The 16,698-nt window shown below is 39.0% G+C and overlaps 1 protein-coding gene across 12 annotated transcripts in view; it reads right to left on the bottom strand.

Annotated features, from left to right (window-relative positions):
- LOC123975310 (kazrin-like) overlaps positions 1-16,698 on the bottom strand; it is a 212,987-nt gene that overhangs the window by 187,507 nt on the left and 8,782 nt on the right. For 2 of the 12 annotated variants that reach the window (XM_046056682.1, XM_046056684.1), the window contains exon 1: positions 10,581-11,026. The exons of 6 other annotated variants lie outside the window; for them this stretch is intronic. The gene's annotated coding sequence lies outside the window, so the exon portion shown is untranslated. Of the gene's footprint in view, positions 1-1,588; positions 1,614-2,209; positions 2,348-5,566; positions 5,689-10,580; positions 11,027-16,698 lie in introns of those variants that run through there. 4 more of the 12 variants (XM_046056686.1, XM_046056689.1, XM_046056687.1 and 1 more) reach the window with 4 other exon arrangements.

The following is a 16,698-nucleotide window of genomic DNA, read 5'->3' as shown; positions in this document are numbered from 1 at the left end:
AAAAAAAACTACTGAATTACAGTAACGTGAGTAATTGTAATTTGTTACTTTCCACCTCTGGTTATAACCTCACTAACTCCAAACTGCTCTAACTAAATCCATTTTGAAATAAGGGACATTTTTCTCTCTGTTACACAGCCGAGATTGAAACTGAGAGTGACATTATCATATTATCATATTATCATATATTTCTTATTCTAATGTATTCTTTAGAGTAGGGTTCTGGCACTGCTTCACCTTCTTGCAGGATGGATCAGGAAGGACAGTCTGTAACAATCAAAGCGCCAACCAATATCTGAAGTAACAACTTCAACAAGAAACCATGATTCTCATGATAAAGTTGCTCTTAATACCACAGGTATTGCTGGAGCTTTGATACTTTCTGTATTCCCTCACAGTCTTAACTCAGTAGTGGTGATTAATAGGCAAGGTGATGAATACAGTATATTTGGTATCGGACCTCAATTCCAACCAAAATGTTTCTGTCAATCACTGTAAGCACCAAAAATTGAGAGTGAATGCTTGGTCAGATTCTTAATGTGTCTTCTTTGATCAGATATTTCCCCATTTAAATCTTAATTTTGGCATTTTAGGTAAGGTGTTTTATAACTGATTTGTGTTAAGCGCCATATGCAATGCATTTGAGGGTTTTGGATTAGTCTGTTAATTAGTAAAAAGGGTTTTGGAGAAAAATATGTTTATATTCCACAATGTAGGGTATCGGAAAAAGTGGTGTTAATGCTGAAACTCTGCTCTTGTATGAACCAGTATTGAAATCTTTACACTATATTATATAACTCAAGATGATATTACAATTTATAGCTAAATTTCTCCTGTGATTGATTATTAATTAGTTAGATCGAAACAGGCCCTCTTTCTCTATTTAGTCCTTTGAGACATTATTGTGAAGAAAGAAAAAGTTAAATCCCTCAGCAGTCATCAGTCAGTTCACTTCACATGCCAATAGCTAGTGTGAAATTGCAACTTTAATTATCAGTGCATGGGTCGCTTTTGATTTTTCATACAGTATTTCAATTTGAAGATAAAAAAAAATTTCTCAGTAATAAAAAGAAACTGAATAGTTTTATTTGGCCTAAAATCACATTTTCCAGACGGGTCTGCATCAAAGTCTCCAATAGCCACATAACAGGAGACAGTCCCAGCCAGGGAATACTCCTTTTGTGTTCATATTAGTGAAACTAATTCCTTTGGTGCTTAACTGGAAGCCTGGCATGTGGTGTAGTGTGTGCACAGTTAAGCACAGTTTTAAATGATGCACTTCTTTAACATCTGGCAAATGGGACAGATGGGATATAAGAGCTGTAAAGACAAAACTAATGGATTCAAGCATGTGTGATATCATAAATGGCATCGTTAACATCATAATAAGTTATTTTAGGCTATGGTAAACTCCTGTTAAGCTGTGAGTAGCGGTTGAAGATATGCTTGTGAATATGTAGAGGGTTTGTTGATTTGTTTGTTTAAAACACATATTAAAATTATATTTTCATGCAGAAAATGTTTTTCAATAATAACATTTGACAGGAAATTTGACAGTTTTAAACAGATGGTGAACTACAACACAGACCATGACTCTGAAGCTGCTGCTGAAGAGTGACTGAAGAAATGAGGGCAGGAAACAACCACCGTGTAAAGAGACGCAGTGACGGGAAGAGCTCCAACTGACTGTGGTATTCTGAAATCAGAGACGTTGGTCCTGATCTAAGTGGAGGAGTTTATAAACACCAGACAATTTCATGTCATAGATTTTAACTAAGGGACTGCAGCATCCAAAAGCATTTTGAGAGAGTAAATGAACGGTAGGGCTGTACAACACTGCCCTCTAATGATAACAATAAAACACTACAGTACTGGCCTATTGCTAATCTCAATGCCTGTAAACCAAAGTAGTCTCATGTTGTTTACAGCACTCCCATAATTACACTAATGTATTGCACTACATTAGTGTATTACACTAAATAAATGCAAATCAGTTACATCACTGAGGTGAGAAACACTCACAGGCTATACGTCATTAAAAAATGAAAAGTAGCACAACGATCTTTAAAGTTCTCCAAGTTTAAGTCTGTCTGTAAGTGCAGAAATATGACCTTGATAGAGATGTTCTCATGAGGTAATCTCCATTGCTTTGCAAGGATATTTTCAGCATTTTATATCCATCTTAAGTGGTGTTATTACTGCTCGGCACCTGATGTTTGCTCAGATGATGTTTGAAGTGTTTTCAGAGGTTCTCTGGGGGTTTCGAGTCTTGAGGCTGGTGGAAGATGTGAAGGCGGCCATCAAAAGGAACCAAATTCACTGAAAACTAGGCATAAAATATGTTGTCCTGAAAATTAATGAAAAAGTACAACATATTTTAGCAGTCACACACACACACATGCAGTGAAGTAAGAATGACCTCATACACGATTCAAGTCATAACATCAAGAAAAAAAACACTGAACATTTCCTGGTTTCAGTGTGAGCATTATTTACATCCTTCCATGAACGCATTAAAAACTTGGCGCGGAACAGAATTTAACATTCATAAATATTATGCATGTTTATTACAAGCGTGTACACAAATGCATATGATGCCACCCGCCTTCGCACCTGCAAGATTTACATGCTGATGATACATACGTGATGATTTACATAGGAGATAAAGAGGCCGAGATGGTGCAGGAACACACATCATTCGTTCGGTGGAGCCGAACCCCGAGGGTTCTGTAGCTGCGAAGCAGCGAGCAGAACTCTCATCTCTGCAGAGCTCATTAAACTCCACTAATCGTATCTGTTACTGCTGTAATGGGCGGAATAAAAGGGAGAGACGCAGAAATGTGATGTGGTTTCCTGGAGGTGGTTAGATGTGCACAATGGTTTGTGTATATGTGCGTGTGTGTGTGTGTGGGGGGGGGGGGTATGTGTTTGCCCATGATAGAGAAATCTGGCGCTGGCTCACCATATCTGCCTATTTCTCCCTCCAGCAGAGAATGCATCCCCCTCAATTTATCCCTTCTGTTTCTGCTGAGCTTTACACGACCGCTTCTCTCTGCCCTCATTCTTGTTTTTCTGCTGCAGTTGTAACAACATCCTGAATTGCTGAATGGCTTACAGACCAGCTTGTGCTCTATTCCAGCAAGAGCATTAGAATAATAAAAACAGTATCGGATGTCTGGGCACAAAGGGACCGCAGCTGTAACATAATTGGACAAATGTTGTTTGTGCATTAACTTTTTCTTCTAATGGCGTGGCCTCATAAACACTGTCCGCTCATAAACAGATTCATGGCTCGTAAGTTAAAAGGCCTCACATCTAATGCTGTGTAGTCTCTGGATGATTTTGGTCACAGCCAACACAAGGCTCTGCACAAACAGGAAGAAATCAACACATAAAACCCACTGCCAAAGTCTAGATGGTATTAAATTGTTATGTCAACTCAAAGCTGTCTGGATTTCATGCCTCGAGAACATCATCATGGAGTCTTTTCATAGATGCTGGGTGGTCTGAGAGTTCTGTTTGCAGCGCATCACTGAACTAAGAGAACTGTCTTTGAAAATACTGTCAACATTTGGATCTAGGCCAAGTATCTAGAGGTTGATGAATCTTTGCCGGTGTTTGGTATAAAAACAGACTTTTATTTGTTTATTGAATCTGCCCAACTATGATGATTAAAACGTGGATCCCAAGGTAAACACCTCCGACTGAATCTCAGTTCTGAGAACATCTCACATCCACGAGGCAGGATTTTGTGAATGTGGCGCTCTTATTTTCTCTGCAACGCTGTGTGAAGACAAAAAATGCTCTCGCTGTGAAATGATTCCAAAGGCTCCCTAACAGGATTATGCACTTTCTCTGAACTCACAGATGAAGACTTAATGGCTAATGTTGACTGCATTAGCAAAACATTATGGCAAACATTATGGCAAACAGAAACAGGCCTTAATATTTTTATGTTTTTAGATAAAACTGACAAACAACACCTTCCTACATGCAACCGCTACTAATGTAAGCGTTTTTAGTGGTGAGGGTCTTGGTCAGTGAAATTGATGCTGTGAATAGGAAGCATGGCGTCTGTAATGTGAGCAGACATGTCTGCAGTTGAGTTGTCTGTGTGTGTGGTGGTGGTGGTGGGGGAGGGGGGGGGGGCATGAATCACACTTGACAAGACCATTTCCTCTCACTGTCATCCCAGCCGATTCGGCTGTTGGGGGATGGAAGCTGCTGCCAAAACATAAACAAGAGGCATTACATGTATGATCGCAGTCCGCTGTCAGGGTTTAGTGTTTAAGTTAAAACTGAATGTTGCGTTTCATCAGGGAACTTCCATTTAATGAAACGGCCTCTGTGGATCTGTGCCTAATTAAATGAGATTTAAATGGTTTCAGAGCACTAACAACGCAAGGAAATGCAAATTAAATAGCAGTGTTATATTACTATTTCTTGCATAGTTAGCTACAAAGACATGATCAAGAAGAACAAGTGCACAGATGATCTAGTGATGACCAAAGCATTTTTCAAAGTTAAAGGGTTGGTTCACCCAAATAATAAAAAATATATATTTTTTTTTTTTTCCTGTAGTGGTCATGCACAGAGTTCTGGTTTTATTTGCCCAGGTTTTGAGTTACCTATCTCTAATTTCTGCCCTCACCTTAATACAAAGGAAGTAAAGGAAGAAATGACTTTAAATGCTGTGTTAGTGGAGCTCTCAGCATTGAAAATTATATTTCTATTATATGTAAACATACAACATTAACAAAGGCGTTTTCTATAAGGATCTCTTACATTGTTTATACATGGACACTTCTTTGCAACAATTAGTTAGTCAGTTTACAGAAAATTAATGAAAAATGCCAAAAGTTGGTTCTGGTACAACTTCCTCAGTAACAACAAACAAATTCTTCACTAAGTCTTTATAATAAACTCAATGGGTTTTAGACTGGTGGACAAAAATAAGCAATTTGAAGACATCAGCTTGGACCCTAGGAAATTATGATAGGACATTTTTCATTTCTCATATTCTATAAATGAAACAATGACTCTGTTAATCAAGAAACAAATGGGCAGATGCAACTTTGCAGCTGATGTACACCGATCTCAAAAAGACATAAACTTAAATCGTCTTATGTCATCGTCCATGCCAGCGTGTGGGTTGGGCTCCAGCAGAGACCAATTTGTCGGTAGAAAATCACCGAAAAACTGTTTCACAGCTAGGTGAGTGGATTTTTCAGAGTGACACGGACATTGCTTCTGGAAAGACATGCTGCAGGTGAATTTAAAGTAATTTTTCAATGCTGTGTTCACCCTCAGTGAAATTCTATTCATCTCTATTGTATTGGGATGGCGGGACAAATTTAAGAGACTGACATCTCAAAACCTGGACAAATTACACCAAAGGCAAGTGCATTATAACAAGTGAAGAAAAATGGTTTTAGAATTTGGGTAAAATGATTCTTTAATGAGCCGTCAACATTTTGAGAAATGTGCTTTGGTTTTTGTAGAGCTTAAACAAATAAGACGTGTTAATTGTGAAGCTTTAGAGGTGCTGATAGGCGGATTTTATTACCTTTGGGCAGAGCCACACTAGCTGTTTCCCCATGTTTCCACTCTTTATGCTAGCGGCCTGCTAGCTGTAGCTTTGTACTTACGTACAGGCGTGAGAGGTGGTGTTGATCTTCTCACCTAATTCTCCAAAAGAAAGCAAACAAGTGAATTTCCCAAAATGTTGAACTATTATTTTATGGTCTTTTTTAATTCTTCATAATATTTAATATCAAAATAATTAATTTTCACATCTCCATTATAGGAGTTCCTAACATGTTGTTAAGTTTGGCTTCTTTTGAATATTCTTTGTCACAGAACTTGCAGTTGAGTCAACACTTACTACTTAACTGTTCAGACCTGACCGATCCTTGGGGTCAGCTCAGTCTAACAGCTCTGTGTGGTTTTGCAGCCTGCTGTGCTGCGCCATCCTAACACCTCAGCTAGAGTGAGATTACTCCCTTAGGCAGCGGGGCCTCGGATAATTACAGTGGAAGGTGAGATTTTAAGCCTCCACACACATCCGGAGAATGAAACATACCCCCCTAACCTTGGTTATATGATAGAGTATATCATTTTTATTATGTCTTTGTCCAATAACCTACTGATAAAAAATATTCAATTAGCCCTGATTGAGTATTCAGCTTTTAATTAATGTTTATTATTTAATGAGAGCATAATTTCTCCATCCATAAAGCTGTTCTCATTAATCGATGAGAGAGCAGCAACACATCTGAGAAAATAAGAACTGCTTGTAGTCATTATACTCAGCATCTTCATTCTTTCATTAGCCTCTTTTGTACACTCTGTGAGGCACTGCGTTACTATTTACTAGTTGCTCACATGCAATAAAAGCAATCAGAGGGGTTTCTTCTCTTATGTTAATTAGGTTACTTGTGCTGACATCTACTGTATGGAGTTGGATAGCTCCTTTCTCTCCCGTTGTTTTCATCAAGCTAAAGTAAGTGTGGGAAATTTCTAGGTGACATTGAGGACCAAATAAAAAAGAGAGAGAGACAACTTCCCGCACTTCCAAATATTGTATGTTATGCTTGTTTAATGCACAGCAGGAGGCAAATCATTTCAACCACTTGCCTTCATCTGGCTTTCATCATTAATTTTCCAACACACTGATATAAGCCAAGGGTTGCAGTGTGGTTGTTTCTTTATCTACTGCAGCCAATTAAATATTTTAGCAGAATGTTTGAGTTGAGGCATTTCAATTTGTGACTGAAGTTTAATGCTGTTTTTTTTAAGAGAGACATTACAAAGGCGGAGCCCTCTGTTTTCAGCGTTGGTACCATAAGGGTGTGAGGGACAGCTATTATTATCCGTTAGGTGACGGTGTCCAAACCAAGACAAACAAAAGGCTGGATTACAGACTCAAAACACTGTGCTCTGCAAATCGGTTACCTCTTGGAAATTTCATAAAATTCATTGTTTTATAGCTAAAATCTTTTATACATATCAAAAACATCTGAGAAGGAAAGTAGTGTAATGTATAAGTCTGCTAGCTGTGGTTATATGTTCTGTTACTGGTTATCATCTAAATTTATTTGGTTGGATATTTAAGTGAACTACAAAAGTACTCCTGTTCTCAAAGTCACAGCAGGCGCTATTGCTTTACTTCAAATGTGCAACACTTGTTCTATAATCCTGTATGTGTTTGGGATTAAAGTCTAAGCTTTTATCACTCATCAATGATCTCTCGTCTCACAGAGGAAAGCTTGGCGGAGATGGATTGTCTAGATGGGAGAGCACAGACACCTGAAGTGAGGATTTAGAAGCAGGAAAGTGAAGGATTAGAGCCTAGGATTGACATGATTGGCAGGAGAAAAAAAAAAATCGCACGCAGCTGCTGACGCATCATCCACCTGCCGCTGCAGATAAAAAAACAACACGGGAAAGAAAACACGTGTCATCTGAATACCGCAGAATACGGAACACGCTGTGAAACAATCACAACTGCAAAGACAATCAACTTTCAGTGATTAGTGAGGATTACAGTTGCCTTGCAGATGAGCCAGAAGAGAAATTATTTGTCCAAAAACATGCCATGACTCCCCTTGATCCCTCAAATAGAGTTAAACAGACACTTTCACAAATAAGAATCTGAATCCCATAATTCTATTGTAAGCGCGATGGGAAAATCTGACGTGACACAGACTTCACCCTTGAACATTCAGGAAAAACTGCCAGTCTACATCAACTGTGTAACTTCTATTTTTTTTACCCTAGAATCAGAAGTATAGATTGTATTTGCTTAATTATAGTACATCTGTCCCCAAAGGAGGGGCGATTTGAGAGAACAAGAAGCTGTAAAACTGGACAAGAAATCCTTTTAAGGGGTAGACATTTTGCCATTACAGGAACACAAGAGGTCTAATTATTACAATTAACATCTGCATTGCATGTTATTAGCTCTACACCTGTGTGTGTGTGTGTGTGTGTGTGTGTGTGTGTGTGTGTGTGTGTGTGTGTGTGTGTGTGTGTGTGTGTGTGTGTGTTTCCAGCTGTAACAAATCAAAATGTCTCCCATGAAAAGACCCACAGGTACATTTTTGCCATATTTGCCATAGGAAAGAAGTAAAACAAAAAGCAGAAAATGAGGTACATATCGTAAAACAAAACAGTTGGGACCCCGCCATGTTGTATGGGTCCATGGCTGAGGAGGAGAGGGGTAGTGGTTGAGCCTGGCTATTGGCTAACGTCCAGCCCTGTCAGCTTGAGGCTGGCCTGTTGTGGTGCTGCTGCGCATCACTGCTAGCTGATATGATAATCACAGAACCACCGGAGAGCCGGCTGGTAGTTTCTACACCAGTTGCCCACTTATGCTGACAAAAGTCAAATCACTACGGTGCACTGAGTTTCAGTGTGGACTGTTTTTGTTGGATTCTGTTGGTGGCGCCTGTGCAGTTACAGGCGGGGAGTGTGTGGCAATGTGAGTGCCGCTTCTATCAGCAGCAAACTGTAACTAGGGTGTATTGGAGCAATAACATATTCAGTCAGTCGCTTGAAAAACAGAATAATTTGAAATGTGCAATTAAGAAAATTTCACACTTTTACTCAAAAGCCAAAATTTTAAATGATCCTCATAAAAACTGGACAAATGGATGATTTACCTGCAATCACTGCTTAAATTACATTTATATTATAAAATAATCCATAATCTTTTAGAGAACAGATTGGCTTTCACATGGCTCCTTTTAACAGATATCAGTGATCAAATACACTGATATCTGTTAAGAGGAGCTGAGTAATCTCATTTAAAGTAGCCCATTGGGTTTATAATAATATTACTTAATACTTATTACTTTATTTCTTAATAAGATGTAGACCTGCTTAATATCATAAGTCCTTACAATAGTATAGTATATTAATACAATAAAATAAGGTGCTTGCCTTAAATATCCATAGTCTACCCTTAGACAGGCAGGTGCATTTCAGAAAATTAGAATATCGTGAAGAAGTTATTGTTTTCCCGTAATTTAAGTTAAAAAGTAACACTTACGTATATTCTAGATTCATTACATCTAAAGTGAAATATTTCGGGCCTTTTTTTGTTTTAATCTTGATGATTACGGCTTACAGCTCATGGAAATCAAAAATCCATGTCTCAAAATATTAGAAAATTAGATTAAAGAATGTCTAATACAGAAAAATGTTCACCTTCTGAAAAGTTGAACAGCTCTGAAAAAGGTTAATTTATGCACTCAGGGCTCCTTTTGCACAAATTACTGCATCAATGAGGAGTGGCATGGAGGCACTCAGTCTGTGGCACTGCTGAGGTGTAATAGAGGCCTGGGTTGCTTTGATTGCGGCCTTCAGCTCGTCTGTATTGTTGGGTTTGGTGTCTATCATTTTCCTCTTGATAATACCCCAACGATTCTCAAATGGGTTCAGGTCAGGTGAGTTGGCTGGTGGTTTACTCCAGCGTCAGTACACTCCTTGTGAAGCTCCCCCAAGTTCTCAAATCGGCTTTGCTTGACAATCCTCTCAAGGCTGCGGTCATCCCTGTTGCTTGTGTACCTTTTCCTACCACATTTTAACCTTCCAGTCAACTTTCCATGAACATGCTTTGATTTAGCACTCTGCAAACAGCCAGTCCTTTCAGCAATAATGTTCTGTGGCTTACCCTCTCCGTGGAGGGTGTCAGTGTGTGTCTTCTGGACAACTGTCAAGTGAGAAGTCTTCCCCATGATCGTGGTTGTGTGTATTTAACCAGACTGAGAGATTAAAGGCTCTTCTCAGGTCAACATTTCTGTGTTATATATTCTTTATTCTAATAAAGAGATGGATTTTTGATCTCCATGAGCTGTAAGCTGTAATCATCAAGATTAAAACAAAAAAAGAATTTTCCAATATATATTTAATGAAGCTAAAATATAAAAGTTAAAGTTTCACTTTTTGAATTAAATTATCTAGAAGTGCTTCATCATGAAATAGTAGGAAATGGGAAGTGTTTATTTTTCCAGCAATTTAAACTTGTGGAAAGTCTGCTTCCAAGCACATAGACAATGTCAAACATACACACAGACTCCAGCTGCTCTGCTGTCCCCTTCATCTCTGCAGTGTCGGATATAATACGTGATGTTTCCATCGACCACAGAATAAGCACATAGAGGGATGCACACAGGGGAGACCCGCAAATCCTGTATGAAAGTTATGCTGTTTGCCAACAAAAGCATAAATATCTGACGTCTGGAGCAAAAATACAGGGCTGCAATTTATATAGGCCTATATGGGCAAAGCTTCACTCATATGCACCTGTATGCGTCAATACAGGATTTAATCAGAAAATGAGGGGAACCTCAAAGGCTCTAAACACACAATCCCTTATGCTTTGTGTCAATCATAAGAACATGTTCTCCAGCTAAATTCATCAGTCTGCCACCTCTATTTGGGCTGAATATCATTAACTGGCACTCATTCAATTAACAATTAGCAGTTACTTACTTAAAGTATTGCACTGTTAATTAAACCAACCAATAAACATTAAGATTAGTGTAAACAGATGGAAGTAGAGCAACCTGTCTTACCTTGAGAAGCTGTTTGTTCTTTGCTATCTTCTGTCACCTAACATAACTATAATACACTCCAGGCCGCTGAGCAGATCTGTTGTAAGATTAACTGCTATAAACACTCCTCTTGGTCAAATTAGTTCATTCTGTCAGCTACATATCCCAAAAAGGACAATGGGCGCTCACTAACTGAACTTGTTGTAGCTGGAGTGGATGTAACTTATTTGATTCCTGCTGCTAGCATGGCTAACGTTAGCTAGCGTCAAAGGTGAGGTAATTTTTCTCTCTGCTTGTGTTATTGTTTTAGTTGCCTGTGTCTTCACTTGCTGCTTTTGAGTTTGAGCTTGTTTGGCGTTAACACAACCGATACTGACGCATTAACAAGCCATTTGCACAAGTTTAGGAGAGGGGTTTGGTTAGCCCACCGTCTGAAATGTGTCGGGTGTTAATGTGTGTGCGTAACAGCGTCGCCTTGTGGCGGCGGCTGTAAAAGGAGGATGTTTGAAGCTTCCCTCCTGAACAGTGGACATTTTAGGATCTGAAGCAAGCTTGAATTAAATATAATATTTTTTTTTAAATCATGGCCTTTATTTGATGTAGGCCTATTTGACAAATATATGATTTGATTGAAAACAGTTTTAAATAACTTAGATGTGTACACATACCAATAAAGCTGATTCTGATCAATAGCCTACTACTGCAATTTACCTAAAAATCAGCAATAAATATACAGTCTACCCTTAGACATACAGGTGCATTTCATAAAATTAGAATATCATGAGGAAAAGTAAACCTTACGTATATTCTAGATTCATTACATCTAAAGTGAAATATTTCAGGCGTTTTTTTTGTTTTAATCTTGATGATTACGGCTTACAGCTCATGGAAATCAAAAATCCATGTCTCAAAATATTAAGAATAATGAAGGTAAAATGTTCCTCTAATAAACATTACACATTTATCAATCCTCCAAAATTCAAACAGCTTCAAAATAAGATGTATTCATTGGTTTGCTGCTAAAAAATTAATGGACACATCAAAATCGATGGAAGCCTATTGAGTGGAGCAGCAAGCAGAGAAAAGTAAAAACAAATTTTGCATGAATTGGGACAGCTGTGTGAAGTTCCAAACCACAGATACCATCTACTGTAATGTCCCTGAAGGTATGTTATGGTTTTGACACAGCACAGAATATCCACACATTATGCAGTACCACATCTATCAAACATGTTATCTTTTGATGACTTTCATTGCACTGTAGGGGAAATCAGTAGGCTGAAGTGTTTTCTTTTAAAGTGGCTCTCCGGTCCTAAAGCTCATGTAAATACACCTGAGAAAAATGACACAGAAAAACGGCACAACAATTTTGAACACACATAATCTGTATTGAGAATGAGCCCTGCATGTGACAGAATGTGCTAACACAGAGTTTATATTGAAAAGGTGGTTCGGTAGAAGGTAGACGAGAGGACTAGTAGGATGAGGCGGAGGAGATGCGGAGACATAGCCTGCTGACCCTTTAACTCTGTTTTCAATCAGGCTCCTCTGGCAGCATGCTCATTCATCTGAAGGTTAATGGAAGTTGGAGATGTCCTATTCTAAGCACAGGCACAGGTTGGAGGGTGTGCATTGTAAATTTTTCAGAGTGTGCCAGGTGTCCCATGGTCCACTGCTTAAACTCAAATGACTGCCTTGGCAGCAGTTTTCCTCTGTGAGGAGTTTTGAATAATAAACTTGGAAGGTGTATGCTATAAAAATGAGCACCCATCAACTACACACATACATTTCTTGGGGGAACAGAGTGGCAAGAACTATATTTCACATGTGATTCTGATGCCCTGCTGGAATTTAGCTTCGCAGATGGCAATAGTTTCTAACTCATGTGAGGAAGAGAAGGTCCACTGGTGCAGACGGATGATCTGCATTCATCTGTGACTGACCTGTCAATAACAGGTCTAGACATTAAGTACATCAGGGCATGTTACATAATTATAATCTCTTTTCTCATGAAACAGACCTCTGGTTTTGTTATTTAGTCATGACGGGGATCCAACATTTACTGTTAATCCTGATTTTTCCAAGTCAGAGATCCACTAAATTGCCTCCTGAATCTGCATTATAGACGCAATAATATTGTCTCTGTTATGCTGTAATAAGACAAAGTACTGCAGCGAAGCTACTGTGAAAACACCATTTCCTAACTAACTTAATGTATGTTGGTGAGCATTATGCTCTTTGCAGACTGTGCACTTTGATTTTAACACACTTTTCATAGAGATGAAATATTAACAAATAATACTATTGTTCTATGGAAATGAGTAAGTATAAAATATTTCTCGATAATATCCAAACCTCAATACAGTACTGTTCAAGGTCAAATAAGTAGGGTACTACAGGATAAATTTGTTTGCTGCTAATAGGGTGAGTGATAATCACCACAACATACAGGGCCACTACAGTGTATGTATCCCTTAAATTCTACACCCTAATCCTTCCCATAGAACTGAAAACTAAAAACACCATATTACCCCAACATACCAAAAACTACCAGCTAAGTGAAGTAACCCTAAACGAATGCAGCAATGTGTACGCCAAAGTACTGCACAGTGTGTATTTTCCCCTATCTGACTGAGATTGAGATTGTGTGAGATAATTTGAAACCTGGCTGAGTGATAATGTATCTCCCGTGGCTTAATTTCTTCAATTAAGTTACATTTAATGCACATCGAAACGAGAGCAGATGGAGTGTGAATAGTATCAATGCACAGATCTTGTAGAGTCACAGTTAGTGTGGCATTTTCACCAATCAACAGTTTCCCTTATGAGCAAACTGAATAACATTTTTAAACTCTTGAAAAACAGCCCATATCTGTGACTCACCATGTGAAAAAAAATTATATGTTACCATGTCCACACAACGACTGTACCGGCAAACCTCTTGCAACGTGACTCCTTCTACATGATTAGCAACACCAGGAGCATGAAGCTAATCTCTTACTGCAGGAAAGCCCAACGGGTAAGGAGGTGTGAGGAATCTGTGAGTGCGTTGGAACCATAGCACAAGTGGAAGAAGGAGAGGAATTAATCACTTCAAAGAGGACCAAAATATGTTCTACACCTGCAGTGGTCACGTATTAAAACTTCAAATCACGTTCCCCTCTCCTGAGCAGGGATTTACCAACGGTTTATTGAGGTATTAGGGTTATATTCAAGGGTAAAGTGATAGGTAAGAAAGGAAACCGTCTCCAACTTTGCTAATCTGAAAATATGTACGCTCCTCCAGTGTTTATGTTGTCTCTGAAAGTCATAAACTCGTTGGGGTTTTATAGGAAATACAGCCATGATTAAAGTGGCATTAAGTTATTGTCTACCTCTATCAGTGACAATCAATTCATCATAATTTCAGAGTTATATCCGGAATTTGGCCCAAGAGATAAAAGCAGACAGAAAACAGGAAGCTTTCGCTCAAATTGAGTAACAGCCAGGAGGCGAGTTTGGAGTGCTAATAAGTCTCAGGGTTGTGGTGAAGTAATACTATTGATCCGCAATCCTTTTGACAGCCTATAGGTGTGTTTCAAATAGTTTAAGTCATAAATTCTTGTATACGTTGGCTTTTAAAACCGTGTCGGGAATTGTCTTTGATCCTCAAGAGGAACAAGATATTTTTATTTCCATTACAGGAGCAAAAAATGTGGAGCTGTATGTGATAGCACAATTATGCACATTGGATGATTGGTAGAAACAATGCTCTCCCGTGAACGAACTAGCCTTGCAAACTCATAGACATAAGAAATTAGCTTTCCCTGAATACTTTGACTATTTCAAAGCCAGGGAACTAAGTTGTTACGCTCCCCCCTGACAAACGGGAATCAGGGATTTTTGACAACGCATCACAACACTGAACACAGAACAAATCACACCTCGAGTGGGGAGCGAGGGAATTGTAGCAGGATTATGCACCTGGCACTGCCACGTGAATGTGATTCATGAGAAGATTTTTATTTTTTTTTGTCAGTGTTTATTCTGCCAGGATACCACCAGAAGGTTGTTAATATTCAAGTCTTGGGGCATGTGCAACACTCATGTAATGGATTTTCTCTCTGCAATTCAAGCAGGCCTTTGCATATAGCTGAGGGACGTCTGATCCAATGATGGGTGACAGCCAAAGATAACAAAAAAATCCCTCTATAATTACTGTTCAGATATTGCCAGCTAGCGCTACTGTGGATTAGTCTTCCAGCAGCTGTGTAACACTATGTAAGGTTGTTACTAAAAATAGAAATAAAAAAACACCCATCTCTTATTCACACAAATTGCAGCTTGCTCACTTTCTTGCCCCATCCCCTCCCCTCCCTCCTCTTTTTCTTCCAGCTCCTCTTCCCTTCCTTCTCCCGCACATCCGAAATCGTAGACATGCAGCACAAGCTTCAAAGAGCATAGATAACTTGGGGAGTGCAAGACTGACTGTATTCACCGCAACACATGCAATGATAATGTCATTTTCACAACCGGAGAGTGGCATTTACCTGTAGGTTTAATTCACCCAGTGCTCTCTTCGACTGATGATGAGTAGATGAGTAGGCACTGGAGGGGGAGTCACTCTGAATGAGCTCCACAGCTTGACTTCAAAATGCCTTTAAGTTTAGTTTGAACAGGGGAAAGCAACAGAGAAGCAGAATAATAACACCCCTTGGGCACATGTAAAATAAATGTGCAACAAGGAGTGAATATTCAGTGTGAGTGTACTTCAGTCCAAAAACAAATTGCACAAAGAAGCTTGACGTGCCTCCAAACGTTTAAACAGTGATGTGTTTTCTGTTGATTTTCCCCGGTGTTACACTGCGTGCTGCGCTCTCCAATCTGCCTGGATGTAAAGTGAGGAAGCATTTCAAATTGTTCAAGTCAGGAAACCCACCCAATCGAAGTTGTTCTGATTACAACTGAAGACTCCAACAAACAAACTAACAAACTGCAACCCTAAACCCACAAGCAGAACTAATCACAGAGGAGCAGTTCTAGGAAAGAAACAATCCAAAAAAAGTTTATCTTGTACAACACGTCACTTAACGAATGCCGAGGAAGGCCAGGGAAAGGTCTTCTACTCTATCGCTTTCCTCTGCAAAACAGCAGCCTAAAAGCAAACCATTATTTATTGATGAATGAGAAAATAAAATCAGCCATTGTGCAGCTCAAGTCAACACAAAAAAGGCTCACGGTCCCGCCTCATGTGGCAACTAAAAGAAGAAAAAATAACATTTCTGTACCAGAGTGGACCAAGCAGATACAAGCATGTAGCACCTAAATCTGCAGCAAACCTGTGAGAAAAAAACACAACTCACTAAGCTTTGCATCAGGTCAGCCGTTTCCAAAAGGTGCCATTTTCTGTTTTAGGAATTATGCGACACCTTGTAACAGAAGACCCGAGGCAGATTTTGTCACACTGTGATGTTTGATCCTGTGAAGAAAAGCCACAGGGCCTCAAAGCTCAAGCACACAATTCACCACACCGACACAAGTCACATTATACAAATAATGCATACATGCACCCACAGAAGCAGAGTTTGAATAGGGGCTGTGGGTGTCTGGCACCCATACTGCGGAGAATCCCTTCAAATATTGATTAAAAACGAATTCCCATAAAGTACATAAGCATAATTATGAGCAAACATCATCTATTTTTCATTTTGCCAATTCACTCAGCAGGCTCACACATATTTGCAAAGATGAACGCTACAAAAATTAATTTGTAGGGCTGGTGCAGCATTTAATGCAGAAGCACTTGTTTAACTTGAGAGTTAAATGTGAATTAGTCAATTAAAATACGCTAATTCTCGCAGCGTATGTAATTTTGTCTACCAGGTGGACAAACAATATGCACTCCTGTATAATCAACAAACATCCAACATTAAAAACTTCATCAAGACATTTATTGCAGTGTACTGACCACTATTTAGTGGTATTAGATAAGAATATATTTGAGTCCGCTGGACTGTTTTTTTTTTTCTCCCCCTTTTTAGACCAGTGGCACGTTTGGTCAGCCAGAGATCAAAGGTTTGTAATCATATGCATGAAAGCTGGGCTCCACTCTCACACACCCACTTGCACACACATAACCACGCCAAGAGACACATTGCAC

The sequence above is a fragment of the Micropterus dolomieu genome, linkage group LG08, assembly GCF_021292245.1.
Source record: "Micropterus dolomieu isolate WLL.071019.BEF.003 ecotype Adirondacks linkage group LG08, ASM2129224v1, whole genome shotgun sequence".
In the NCBI taxonomy this organism is placed as follows: domain Eukaryota; kingdom Metazoa; phylum Chordata; class Actinopteri; order Centrarchiformes; family Centrarchidae; genus Micropterus; species Micropterus dolomieu.
The sequence above is the reverse complement of the archived record's forward strand: the minus strand, read 5'-3'. Positions and strand labels throughout refer to the sequence as shown.